Below are 14010 nucleotides of genomic sequence, written 5' to 3' on the forward strand. Positions count from 1 at the left end.
TAAGGATCTCACCTCACTCCCTTACAAAACAGATACAAATATTGACATAACTTTAAGAGCCTCAACCTTAGACATTCCTACAATAAAATCTGCAAGATCTACATCTTTGAGATGTTTTTGAATCCCATCAATATTCTCTCTACAACAAGGTAATATCAAGACCAAAGCTTCGGTTGTTGAAGCTTATTTTCACACTCACAATTCTTCATAAAACAATACTTTGCCAATCACATTGAAATCTTGAGACCTTGGACCTTGATAGTCTTCACCTTTGGACCAATATCTTTCAGGGAACAAATTTGTTCCTCTCCCATTGTAGACACAACAGTTACAATAAGGTCTTTCCCTCGTCAAATCCAGCCTTGATCTGGGCCAGCAGCTGCTCATCAGTAGGCAGCTTGAGATCATCCTTAGTCTGCTCAGATTCAATCAACAGGCTAACAAAACCATCCTACGAGTCACATGAGGGACATCGCAGTTGTGTGAAGATGGCACAATATCTTCCAGCTTTTTACCACTGAAGATGTCAATTCCTACATCACGATGACCTTGAAGATGTCAATTCCACTAAAGATGGCCTTACCACTGAAATGTCAATTCCACTAAAGAATTTTTTACCACTGAAGATGGATTTGATCACGATGTAACTGTTCTTTCAAATGGTATCGGCCTGCTGAGGGAATGTTTTGGAGGCTCCTACATCAGCCTTGGACTCGAACTGGTGGTCATCATCCCACATTGCTCCCCTTCCTCGTGACAATAACAACACAACCAATTCTCACCCAAAACCAAACCAGATGAGACACCAACTACCACATTTCTCAACGCATCTTTGACAACATCAATCCCTTCCTCAGAAATGAATTTTCCATAAATATTCAACAGATCAAAGCCATGCTTATTTATTACAACTATATTTGATAACATTTTAATAGAAACAAAGCCATTCTTTATAGATTTGTCAATCTCGTTACATCGATTGTTGATAGTTTTTTTATATGAATATTTGTTACATGGATTGTTGACAGTTTTTTATATTCGTTACATGGATTGTTGACAATTTTTTATATTCGTTACATGGATTGTTGAAAATTTTTTGATATGAATATTCGCTGCAATGTGTTATGATAGATGGATTCTCAAAGATTCTTTTGAGTTATGGGCAACTCCAAGTGGGTTAATGACCCCATGAAAGACATTGTGAAGCTTCTTGATATGTGCAATGCGGTTAGCTATAACATTGTTGATTTGAAATATTACCAGATGTTGCTTCAAAGCGATGCTCGCTCTCTGGATCATGCAGGATGGACATCAGTAACATGAGTGAGGCCCGCTTGTAAAGGCAACCAAATATGTTGGTCGACTGCATATGTGTCATCACCAATGTTAATGCCAAATGCAATCCTTCTACTTCGAGAGCGAGAGGTATTGTTCGTGTTTCTACATGGTAAAAATTTATTAGAGGAAGGAGAGGAAAATCCAAAGATTTCACTGGCCAGAGTTACCTAGCCCAACCTATAATAGGAACACCTTCCGTGTAAATATAAAATAATTTAATAGTAAAATTAAATGTTATGTTGATAATGAAACAAGTTTAAAAAAATGTATTTGAAATATTAGGAAAATACAACTCTTACAATAATAATAAGACATACATCAATATATTGAGGTATTGACAGGCTTTTCTGATCTATTTTAAGAATCTGTAAACTCCAAAAAATATATATATTTGAAAATTTAGGAAAAAACAACTCATACAATAATAATAAGACATACAATATTACATTGAGTTATATGGACAAAGCCTTGTGACCTATTTTGGGAATCGGTAAACTCCATAAAATGGCTTTCGTGTGTTGGAGGACATGCCCATTACCCAACATCTTGCTTTGTCCTAAATGATGAACATAGCAACAACTCCACCAAATCCGATCCCTAATCCCAATAACAATGCTAACAAGGACACTTTTTCATTGGCATAGCTCAACAATCCCCTTTTAGCGTTACTATTATTGTTGTTGCCTCTAGCAATTGTTCTCGTTGGCTTATCATTTTGCTTGCATGTTGTTAGAGGAAGCCCACATAAGCATTCATTCTTGTCAAAAGATGTTACATTGAAAGTGGAAAATTGTGTCCCTGTTGGAATTGGGCCACAAAGGTTGTTATATGAAACATCAAAAGAAGCCAACATTAATAATTTAGAGAGAACTTCAGGGATAAGTCCACTCAATTTATTTTTTGACAAATCCAATTGCTCCAAAGAAGGTATCTCACTAAGAGATGTAGGGATATGTCCTTCTAATTGATTTCCAAATAAATTCAGTAGTCGTAAGCTAATTATGTTTCCTATATTTGTAGGGATTTCTCCTGTAAGATTATTACAAGACAAATCAAATATAGTGTTTGTAGACAATAGATATGACAGATTATACTCAATTCCTTTCATGTCAATAATAGTTTCCCAATATAATCCACTATTATTTGAGACATTCACAAATCCAGAAAGCCTCTCAAGATGTGTTGGTATACTTCCACTGAATTTGTTGTTGGATAGATCCAACACATACAACTTGGTAAGATTTGTGATGTGTTGAGGAATACAACCATGCAGATTATTATAACTGAGGATTAAAGTTTCCAAGTATTGAAAAGATGTAAAGTACTGAGGAATCTCCCCTATCAATCTATATTTCCTTAAATCCAAGAGCTGAAGCTATGTACAATTGACCAAAGATGCAAGCAATGTCCTAGAAAATTTATTAGAGTGAGCAGAGAATATTGTCATATAAGTACAATTGCCAATGCCATTAGGAATTGGTCCCTCCAAATTGTTTTTTTATAAATCTAATGCATATAATGAAATCAAACCATTAATACTCTCAGGAATACTCCTTGAGAGACTGTTATTATATAGGTTTAGTGTATACAAAGCTTTTAATTGACCTATACTATATGGGATATGCCCAGTTAACTTGTTTGAATGCAGATTTAAATATCCCAACCAATGAAGCTTTCCTATGGTTCTTGGAATTGTGCCTCTCAAATTGTTATAGAAGCAACCATAATGCAAAGAAGCAATAATTTGAGAACCTCCATTTTTCCCTTTCTGATAACAGAGCCTTTCAGACCCTCAAATTACAAAGCCTTTCATAACGAACTTCAGAACCTCAAATTACAGAGCCTCTTAAGTACTTGTGTGCTTCTGCCTATCTACACACACCTATTTATATATACAGGAAAGTATTGTTGGAACCTATTTATATATACAAGAAAGCACTGTTGGAGATGCGCAGCGATATTTTCTCTGGAGGATTTGGTGGGTGGGGGCACACAGATTTAAATTTTCTTTTATAACATATATATATATAACAACACCATTTGGCTAGCAAGATGGAAGGTCACATGGAGACCGACCTCGTCGACTACTCCGCTGATCCGCTCGAAGACCAGGTCATTTTCGAAAACCCTAACTTCTCAGTGTCGGTTTCACGTTTCCCGGGGGTTTCGGACTCCATTCCGCAGGACACCTCGCCCGTGGTCTCTCTGCCCGAATTTATACCGGACTCATCGACCTCTGTACGGTTTTCTGATTTCTCGCCGGGTCTGGAAGCACCTCCCCTATCCCCTGGTACTCTCCATATCCTCTCTACCTACACGCCTCACCAGCTTACCTTTGATCCGCACCCGCCCCTATCCACTGTTCTCCCTACTCCTTCGGTGGCAGCCCCCGTTTCTGGTTCACCAGCTCCCCCTGTATCTGGGTTTCGGCCATCCGGCTGTTTCGAAACCTCGGCGGTTCAAGTAAAAGCCACAAAACCCTATTCCCCTGAGGGCTCTCAAAACCCCTTTGTAGATCATCCCTCGGCTCCTCGCACCAAGAAGCGGAAATCCAGGTGCATCAAGGTAACGTCAAAAGATATAAACATTAGGTTTGGAGATTCTTCAGCCATTGGGGAAGTAGCGGTTATGGCTCGCACCGTTCTGGTAGGACATGTGCGAGGGCGAGCATACTCAGCAAACAGACTGATGCTATGGGTAAAAGAGATCTGGGGTGGTCTGCTAAAAGAATTGTCGGATGTCCGTGTTCTCCCCCGTGGATGGTTCTCTCTTCATTTTGCAAAAGAAGTATATACGGACCTGGTTTTGGCAAAGTACTGGCACATCGAAATGGCACCAGTCCTGCTCAAGAGGTGGAGTCCCCTTTTTGACCCTGAGCGTGAACAGATTGGGGCGGGACCCCTGTGGGTTCGATTGCCAGGTTTACCGCTACAATACTGGAACGAGGATGTACTCATAAAGATTGGCAATGCGCTTGGCACATACCTGGACCATGATCGCACGTTTGTAGAATCAAAGAAGCGTACTCTTGCTCGTGTGCTAGTGCACCTGGACACTCGAGAAGGGCTGGAAGAAAAGATTACTCTGCATTGGGCAAATATAGCAGAATTCAGATCCTGGATTACGAAGGCGTCCCGTTCCGCTGCAACCGATGCCATCAGGTTGGGCACCTGTTCAAGGATTGTCCGCACAACAAAAAGTTGGAGGAATCACCAAAGATATCGCCAATTCCATCCAGAGGCGCCTCCCCTGTTAAAACACGACAGCCACAGGGGCCCTCTCCTGTCTCTCAGGTCTCTACTCAAGCTACTGCGCTGACATCAGGAAAGACGGGCTTCGGATCGTCCTCCCCGCCGATGACCAGGGCTCGGGCAGCAGCAGGGGCTGCTCAGGTCTCGGGTACCTCTCTATCCCTATCTCCCTGTTCTCTTGATACTTCTTCGACTTTGGTTACAACAAAAGCTCATGTATCAACAGCACACTGCATCATATCATCCCCTCCCCCGACTTTTTCTTCGGTCGAGCCTTCCTTGCCTCCCTCTTCCTCCTGTTCATCACTATCATCTCCCCGTAAATCGATCTCCCATCCCTATGCACTCCGATCCCGTGCGCACAAAGCTGATCTACCTGGTAGTCAGGTAGGGTTGGGAATCATACAATCTGGGACGGGACCTATGACCACCAGAGGCAGGAAAACCGAACTCTCTAAAGCTATCAAACGGGCTGGGGCAGAGGTAGTATCAGGTCGTCAATCTACACTCGAAGGGGTCCTTAGAGCAATTCCAACCCCGAGCAGTGTTCCCCCATGAAATGCTTATCATTCAATTGCAGGGGTTTGGCTAGTCCCCCCAAAAAACTAGCCCTTCAGAGGCTCTTTGAGGTAGAACAGTCTGACATTATTCTACTTCAGGAGACTCTTGGTCCGGCTGAGATCGTTACCCTCTCCTTACAAGCCCTAGCCCCAAAATGGAAATTCATGGCATCCGATGCTATTGGAAGATCAGGGGGTCTTGCTATCGGCTACAATCCCAGAACCATCAGAATTGATGCAGCTTGGGGTGGACTGGGGTTTTTGGGTATTGATTTTTTTTCATCGGAGCTTGGAAAATCCCTCAGAATCTTAAATGTATATGGCCCTTGTCACCAGAGGGAGACTTTTTGGAGGCATCTCCTTAATCTTTCTCTACTGGGCCATGATCACACCATCTTGGGGGGGGATCTAAATTTTTCCTTAGGGTTCAGTGAATCATGGGGGTCCTCGGCACAGGTGGATGCCATCACGGAATTCATGAGAAACATTCTGGATCAGAAAAACTTTATCGACGTTCCCATGCAGAAGCCTCAGCCCACCTGGAGGAACAGAAGGGTGGGCTCGGCAGCGTTAGGGCGCAGACTGGATAGATTCTTGATGAAGGGCCCTCTGCTTCAACAATTCCACCATTATAAGCAATGGGTGGGTTCAGGAGGTATATCTGATCACTCCCCCATATATCTTGAGATATTTGGGCCTCACCCGAAACCAAAAGCCCCTTTTAAATTCAATCACTCTTGGATACAAGATCAGGGTTTCATCAAATTGGTCAATGACTTCTGGAAGGCACACCCCATTGACAGAGAGGCCTCCCTGGCAAAAGGATTCTGTAATAACCTCACCTTGCTAAAGCATCAAACCATCGAGTGGGCAAAGGAAAAGAACCGAAAGGAATCCGAACAGATCACCAACATTGAAGCTGAGCTTTCTGCTCTTCAGGATGACCGGAATTTGGGATTCATCTTGGGGGAGGAAAAATCTCGACTGATTGAGCTAGAAAACCAAAAAGCAAGCATCCTCAAGCTAAGGGAGGAATCCAACAGGTTGAGAAGCAGAGCTATATGGTTGAAAGCTGGAGATGAAAATACAAAGTTCTTTCAGAACTATGCAAAAGGAAGGAAAGTCTCAAACACTATATGGAATCTGCCTTTACCAGAGGGGGGTCTTGCAGACTCTTTCAATAAGCTCTCCCAGCTCGGTACTAATCACTTCAGAAGCATTTACAAATCCCCACCAGGTACAAACCTGGTTGAAATTATAAATGTGGCAAATCATTTCCCTAGATTTGTAAATGAAGAAGATGCTGAAGATCTTACGGCTCCTGTCACCATGGAAGAACTAGAGGGCACTTTAAAATGGTTCAAGAAAGATAAAAGCCCTGGACCGGATGGATGGTCCATTGAGTTTTACCTGACTTTCTTTGAACTCCTAGGTCAAGATCTGCTGAGGGTCGTGGAGGAAAGCAGAGCATCGGGCTGCTTATATCATGCTATAAACTCAACTTTCATAGCCCTCATTCCCAAGACCGACTCCCCTTCCTCCTTCGATGACTACCGTCCCATCTCCCTGTGTAACTGTCTATACAAAATCATCTCAAAGATTATTGCAAATCGTCTTAGACCCATCCTCTCCAAACACATTGCCCCTCAGCAATTTGCTTTCCTGGAGGATAGACAAATCCATGAAGCCATCAGCTCTGCCCAAGAGGCCCTGCATTCCATATGGTCTAGACACTTAAAATGCATTCTTCTCAAGATTGATCTGTCAAAAGCATTTGATCGGGTTAGCTGGCTTTACATTAAAATGCTTCTCATTCATCTGGGTTTCCCAATATCTCTTATCAACTGGATCATGGCCTGCATCATGACCCCATCTTATAGTGTGCTCATCAATGGATCGGCCTCCCACTTTTTCCACTCAGAAAGGGGACTCCGTCAAGGATGTCCTCTCTCCCCTCTATTATTTCTCATGGTCATGGAGGGCTTGAGCCACCTAATCATATCTGCTAAAAGAGAGGGATCCCTCTGCGGCCTCAAGATCTCTGATGAATGCTATCTTACACATCTACTCTTTGTGGATGATGTTCTCATTCTACTGGATGGTAGCATCAGAGACTCTCTAACCTTCTCCCGCATCCTCCAACTCTTCATGAAAGCCACTGGCATGATGGTTAATCAGCAAAAATCCACGATCTCATTTGCCAGATCCTCGGTAAACGAAGCACAAATTGCTCATCAAGCTTTCCCCTACACCATACACCCTTTGGATAGGGGCCTAAAATATCTGGGATTCTGGCTCAAACCTGCGAGTCATAGAATTGCAGACTGGGTCCGGTTAGTCAACAAATTGGAGAAAAGGCTAAATGTTTGGAGCCACAGATATCTATCCAAAGCTGGGTGCCTCGTCCTCATTAAATCAGTGTTGGAAGCAACCCCGGTCTTTTGGATGGCACTTGCCTGGATTCCCAGAAATATTCTCGCCCGTCTCCAACAACTCTGTAACAAATACCTCTGGGCTGGAAGTCAGGACAAACGCTTATTTGCTTGGATTGGATGGCAGAAGATTGCACTCCCAAAAAGGTGGGGAGGTTGGGGCCTTCCACTATTTGCTAAAGCTTTGGCTGCAAAAATGAGCTGGTCGCTGCTAACTAGCCAGAACCTATGGTCTCGTTTATCATACCATAAATATATCTGGCCACTAGACATTCTGGAGTGGGTAAGGCTCCCTAGTTGGAATAGGACAGGCATTTCAACTGTTTGGAAAGCCTTGCTATTCTCATTGCCCCTAATCAGGGACCACCTGGTCTGGAGAATAAACGACGGATCTCTGGCTAGAATAGGCATGGACCCATGGATTGGCAGCGGGGGTAGGCATACCCTATCACGAGATCTGATTCAGCACCTACACTCCCGAGATATAAATGTAATTGCACATGTTGCCGATCGCGGAAACTCAGGGATCTTTCATCAAGCATGGAAGACGGCGCATCAAATAAATCTGCCACTCAGATGGCATCAGGAATGGCAAGATTACAGATCTGCACTAATCGAATCTCATATAAGAATCAGAGAAGGTCCAGATGAATTAGTTTGGAGCCAGGCAGAGAATGGAAAATATTCTCCAAAAGCCAGATATATCACACTCAGCAGTCACAAAAAACCAGACCATATCTCGACCTGGTGGCAAAGTATTTGGAAACTACCTGCTCCGCCTAGATCAAAACTTTTTTTCTGGTGCGTATTGCGGAATAAGGTTCCTACAGGAGAATACCTAAAGCACAGAGCATTACACGGGCCATCTTGGTGCGTTTTATGCAAAGACGCATCGGAATCCACTGAGCATCTATTTCTGAGCTGCACTGCTACACTAGAATTATGGCGATCTCTCAAAAATCATATCTCACACATTGACAACTGGGAAGGAACGGGCCTGATCGAGGCCTGGGAAAATTGGGCTCAAAAACAAAAAGGATCGAAATGTGTACTTCTCCCGATTCTTGTTAGCTGGCAGATCTGGAAGGCTCGAAATCACTCTATCTTTGAGAACAGACCCATCATCTGGCCACTGATCGAAGCTGCTATCATGGCTGCCTATAAGGAACTCCCCGACCCTCTGCCCCCAAAAGATCGCCATCCTCATCCGCCCCCTTGCATTGATAAAAACATCCCTTGGGCCTTCTTTGATGGGGCTGCAAATCATCAAAGCTGTGGGGGAGGTTTCATATTACATGTAAATGAACATCATCATTTCACTGTCAAATCGGGTCTGGGCACAGGATCAAATAATTTTGCTGAGCTCATAACCTTGAGACATCTTCTACATTTTGCTCTACATCACCACTGCACCAGCATTAATATTTTTGGCGATTCAAAAACTGTAATAAATTGGTTCAATGGCATATCAGACTGTCACATTCACACACTCAGCATCATCCTAAATGAAGTTTTAGTTTTCAAGGCAGCTTTTAACAACATCTCGTGTTCCCATATCTACAGGGAACATAACGGACATGCTGACAAACTATCCAAGGAGGCCGCGTTGATGGACAGAGGCATATGGGAGATCGCAGAGGTGAAGGGACGAAATGAATACAGATATTTTCACCGGCCATACATAGACCAAGAATACCAGCATGCACCAGAATCTTAATTACTGAAAGGATTTTTGTTTTTTGTCATGCAGACAGTGTCTATCTATGATGATCAGAAATTGCATATTTTTGTGCCTTTATGGCAAAATGTAAACAGTTTTATATGACAGAACTATCTCTCGGAGAGCTATACAGTGCTCTGCTCGATATATTTATGTAAATATGGAACACTGCTATACACACAGAGGGAATCGCATATGCGTAAAGCATCTACAATATGTAATTTTTCCAATATTAATGAAAAATTACGGATTTTTCCAGTGGAAAAGAAAAAAAACAACACCATTTTCTTTTATTTTAAGATCTAGATTTTCTTCCAAGCATATTTTAGATTAGTTTTGTGGCAACTTTAAATTTCGACCTCGCAAATTCAACATGAACTTTTATGTTTAAATTTTTATTCTTTTAAATTTTAATATATTGATTTTTTTTTTAATATATTAAATCTTTTTTATTTTTAAATATTAAATACATAAAAATATATAGTTTTTAATTTTTAATATAATTTAATTAAATTTAATACTTAAACAATCATAATATTTTTAAAAGATAAAATATCTAACCTTTATTTTTATAAAGTATATATTTAAAAAAAAGTTATGAATCATTTGTTTCCTCGCGTAATATATTACTTAATTAAAATTTATAATTTCACATTATTATAATTTTATTAGTTTTATTTAAAATAAATTAGATATATTTTTTAATTTTATTTTAAAATATTATTATAAATTTAAAAAATAAAAAATATTATCTATTTTATTTTTATCTCATACATTATTTTATTTAATTTAAAAGTCATAATTTCAAATTATCATAATTGTTTTCAAACATTTTTTTTATTTTTAATTTATTTTAAAATTTCAATTATAGTTAATAAAATATATATATATAATTTTAAATTATTATAATCGTATTTTTTCAAATAAAATTATTTTATTTAGTGTTATTTAATTATTATACATTTTGAAGTTTTTTTTTTTTTATAACTTTAACGGATATGATTTTTTTTTATTATTTATAGAGGAAAAAGAGTGGGGCTTTGCCAAAGCAGCCCTGATTACATCATGCTTGTACTTCTAAAACAGCTGATCTATCTAATCTTTTAGTAAGGAGTTTCTACAAATCTGTCCTCATTGATGATCAACCACCCTCTGTCCAGAGCGCTCCCTTTGTTTGCCATCAAGTCCGCTTCGCTGTTTGAGGTTCTGAGAATATGGTAGAATTTGTAAGATGCAAAGGATGAGAGCACTCTTTTCAATCTTTCCAGTGTTCTATTGAGACCTGCATTTCTGAATAGCTCTCCAGCGTTCAGCTTCTTTATGAGGATCTCCGAATCTCCAAAAATCTGAATATCTCTGATCCCTTTTTCTCTGGCTATTTGACAAGCTTTAAGAAGGCTGAGCAGCTCTGCTTGATTGTTAGTCTTCAAACCAAGACCCCAGTAGAAAGAATCTCGGGTGAGCCCTTCAGGGGAGTAGATGATCCCACCGGCGCCCGAGGGGCCGGGGTTTCCTTTAGAAGCCCCATCAAAGAAGATTGTGTGTGAGTTTTGAGCTCTCCACCAGATCTGGAATGTTTCATCTGTGTCTCTCTTCTTCCAGGTTGGGGGCTCTAATTTAGGAGAAAAGAGGATTTTTCTGTTTTGCAATTCAAGCTTTCCAAGCCACCGCTTCTCTGTCTGCTGAAGTGATGCATCCTCTTTATAGTTCTGTTGCTGCACCGCTTCTAGAAGAAGGGATCTGGCCTTAGCTGCTACTTGCAAGGGAGTGAGATGGATTTCTTTAAAGATCTTCTGGTTACGGGCCAACCAGATCTTCCAACAGACAAATTTGGGCAAAGCGTTCCAGATTTTGTACCAAATCGATTTTTGAGGGATATGATGAGAGTAGCGATGGCTCCATTCTGCGAAGAGGTCTGGGACTGATATCTGAGCGGGAGAGCTTATAAGTAAATCTTGGAGCGTAAAATCCCATACTTCCCTTGCGAACTGGCAGTCGATGAAAAGGTGTTGAGCTGTCTCGGCGTTGCTTCTGCAAAGAGCGCACCAGTGAGGGCCAGCGAAGTTTCTTTTTGCTAGATTGTCTCCTGTTAAAATCTTATTATGAATCAGAGTCCAGAAAAAGAAATTGACTTTTGGGAGAGCTGTGGGATCCCATACGTTTTTCCAGAACGCAGGACTGTGCTTGTTTTGTCCCGAAGTCTGTAGAGCTTTATAGCCTTCTGTTGCTGTGTATTCTCCAGATTGGCCCCAGCCCCATCGGTCTTGCATTGATCGATGTATCGGTGCAGTATCTTCGATCAGTTCCTGAAATAAGTTCAATTGCTGTTGCAGATGGGCTGGAGGAGCGGGGATTGCCCAACCTGCCCAATCGTCTCTCTGATCCCAAACGGATATATCAAATAAACTTGACTTCCCAACTGTAGTTAACCAGTCCCTTAAGCCAGCGATTTCCTCATTTTCGCTTAGAGGATTTCGCCCCATTATCCGATCCTGCCAGAGACGAGTTTTCTTGCCATTCCCTGGAATTCTGTAGACATTTCGTTTGAAGATTTTGCTGCTTTTGTAACAGAGCTTCCACAACAGCGTACTGTTAGCTGTGTAACCCAGATGGAGGTTTCTCAAATCAGTTTTGTTTGTATACTTTGATCGCAGTATGACACTTACAGGATGACTTGGCTCTTTGATCATTTTCCACAGGATTTTGCTGCCTAATGCGAGATTGACCAGAGAAGGATCTCGGATTTGCAATCCTCCTTCATCGATGGGTTTCTTGACTGTTTCCCAGTTTACAAGATGTTGTTTCTTGTCATTGCCCCTGCCTCCTTGCCAAAGGAAATTTCTAAGGAGAGAGGAGATTTGATCCATGACATTTCTGGGAGCGAGCAGAAAGGCTGCTTGGTAAATTATTAAGGAAGAGAGCTGAGATTTAATTAAAATGACCTTACCTCCTTTTGTCAACCAGTATCCTCCCCATTTCGATATCTTGGATTTAAATTTGCAGATTATGTCGCTCCAAAGCGATCTCTTATTCACTCCTGAGATTATGGGTAGCCCGAGATATCTGATTCTCTCCCATTGTGAATGCCCTTTGAATCCGAGAGTATTAGCTATATTATTGAGCTCCTGTTGATCTGTATTCCAGCTGTAGACTTCGCTTTTGCTTTCATTAACCAATGCTCCTGAGACTTTGCAATAGTTCCTAATGACCGTGTCGAAGGCCTTTGCTATTCTGGGTGAGGCGCCCCCCAGAAGAATCGAGTCATCTGCGAATAATGCGTGATTCAGGGGGCTTACTCCGTTGGAGGGTTTGAGGCCCGGAATGGATCCTGACAGTCTTTCAGCTTCAAGTTTTCGACTTAATGCTTCAGCCAATATGATGTAAAGATAGGGGGAGAGCGGGCATCCCTGCCTGATGCCTCTCTTGGCTTTAAAGAAGTTAGTAGGTCTGCCGTTTATGAGAGGAGCTATCCATGGGTTATTCATGCAGGCTTTTAGAAGGTTGACAAACTGAATGGAGAAGCCAAAGGAGAGCAAGACTTTACTGAGAAATGTTCTATTGACTCTGTCGAACGCATTCGCCATATCTAACTTTATGAGCATACCTTTCTCTTTTCTCTGCTTGCTTGAGTGTATGGTCTCCTGCACTTGTATGACGTTGTCCAGGATGTGTCTACCTTCCACGAAACCTCCTTGAGAGTTAGAGATAATTCTAGGAAGCAAGGGCTTCATTCTGTTGGCCAACAACTTTGCCAAGATCTTATAGGAAGCATTGCATAACAAAATTGGCCTGAATCTGGCAAAAGTTTCCGGATTAGAGTCTTTGGGAATCAGAGCTAAGTAGGTTGAGTTAGTGCTGCCACCTACTTTAGCTTTTGTCATGAATCCCCTTATCATCTTTTGCAGATCATTTTTTATGATGTCCCAGCATACTTTGTAGAAATGAATGGTGAATCCGTCCGGCCCGGGGGCCTTGTCGGAGTCCATAGACCAGATAATTTTGATTATTTCTTCCTCTGTAACAGGTTTGCATAGATCTGAGTTGTCCTCCGGAGAGATTAAGGAGGGGATGTGATTGAGGAATTCTGTTTCATCCGTTTCTTCACCTTGAACATCCGAGCTGTAGAGATTCTGAAAGTGTAATTCTGCTGCTTCTTTGACTTGTTGATTGCCCTTGCAGATTTGGCCCGTCATAGTCTTTATTTCTGCTATATGATTCCTTGACAATCTAGCCCTGTACTGCCGGTGGAAGAAAGAGGTATTGCGGTCCCCTCCTTTTAGCCACAGGCTCCTAGACTTTAATCTCCAGTATTCTTCCTCTTTTCTAAAAGATTGGTAGGCTGCTCTCTGCGCTTTTATTTCCTTATCCAAGAGGTCTTCATTAATATTTTTGCTTTCCATGTCATTTTGTAGGGAATGCAAAGCCTGGACTGCTGCGACTCTAAGAGAGATGGGGTTGGGAGTTGGTTTCTTGATCCACTCCTTCAATGCTTTTTTGGTGAGTTTCAGTTTTTGCTCCCAAACGAAGCTTGGGGAACCTGAAATGGAGATGTTCCAGGTTGCTTTCACCGTGTCCAAAAAGCCTTCTCTTTCAATCCATTGAGGAGAAAAACGAAATGGGATGGGACCCAAATCCTCTTCGTCTTCTAAACAGAGCTGTATTGGCTTGTGATCCGAGGACAACTTGGGCAGAATTTTTGTTGTTATGAT

General features: G+C 41.5%; 1 pseudogene; it reads right to left on the reverse strand.

Annotated features, from left to right (window-relative positions):
- Positions 1–227: 227 nt before the first annotated feature.
- Positions 228–739, reverse strand: LOC149239780 (eukaryotic translation initiation factor 5A pseudogene; annotated as a pseudogene).
- Positions 740–14010: the final 13271 nt, after the last annotated feature.

This window comes from Pinus tabuliformis, chromosome 8 (assembly GCF_031772625.1).
Source record: "Pinus tabuliformis cultivar Carrire ecotype Pingquan chromosome 8, CPIR1, whole genome shotgun sequence".
Classification (NCBI taxonomy): Eukaryota; Viridiplantae; Streptophyta; class Pinopsida; order Pinales; family Pinaceae; genus Pinus; species Pinus tabuliformis.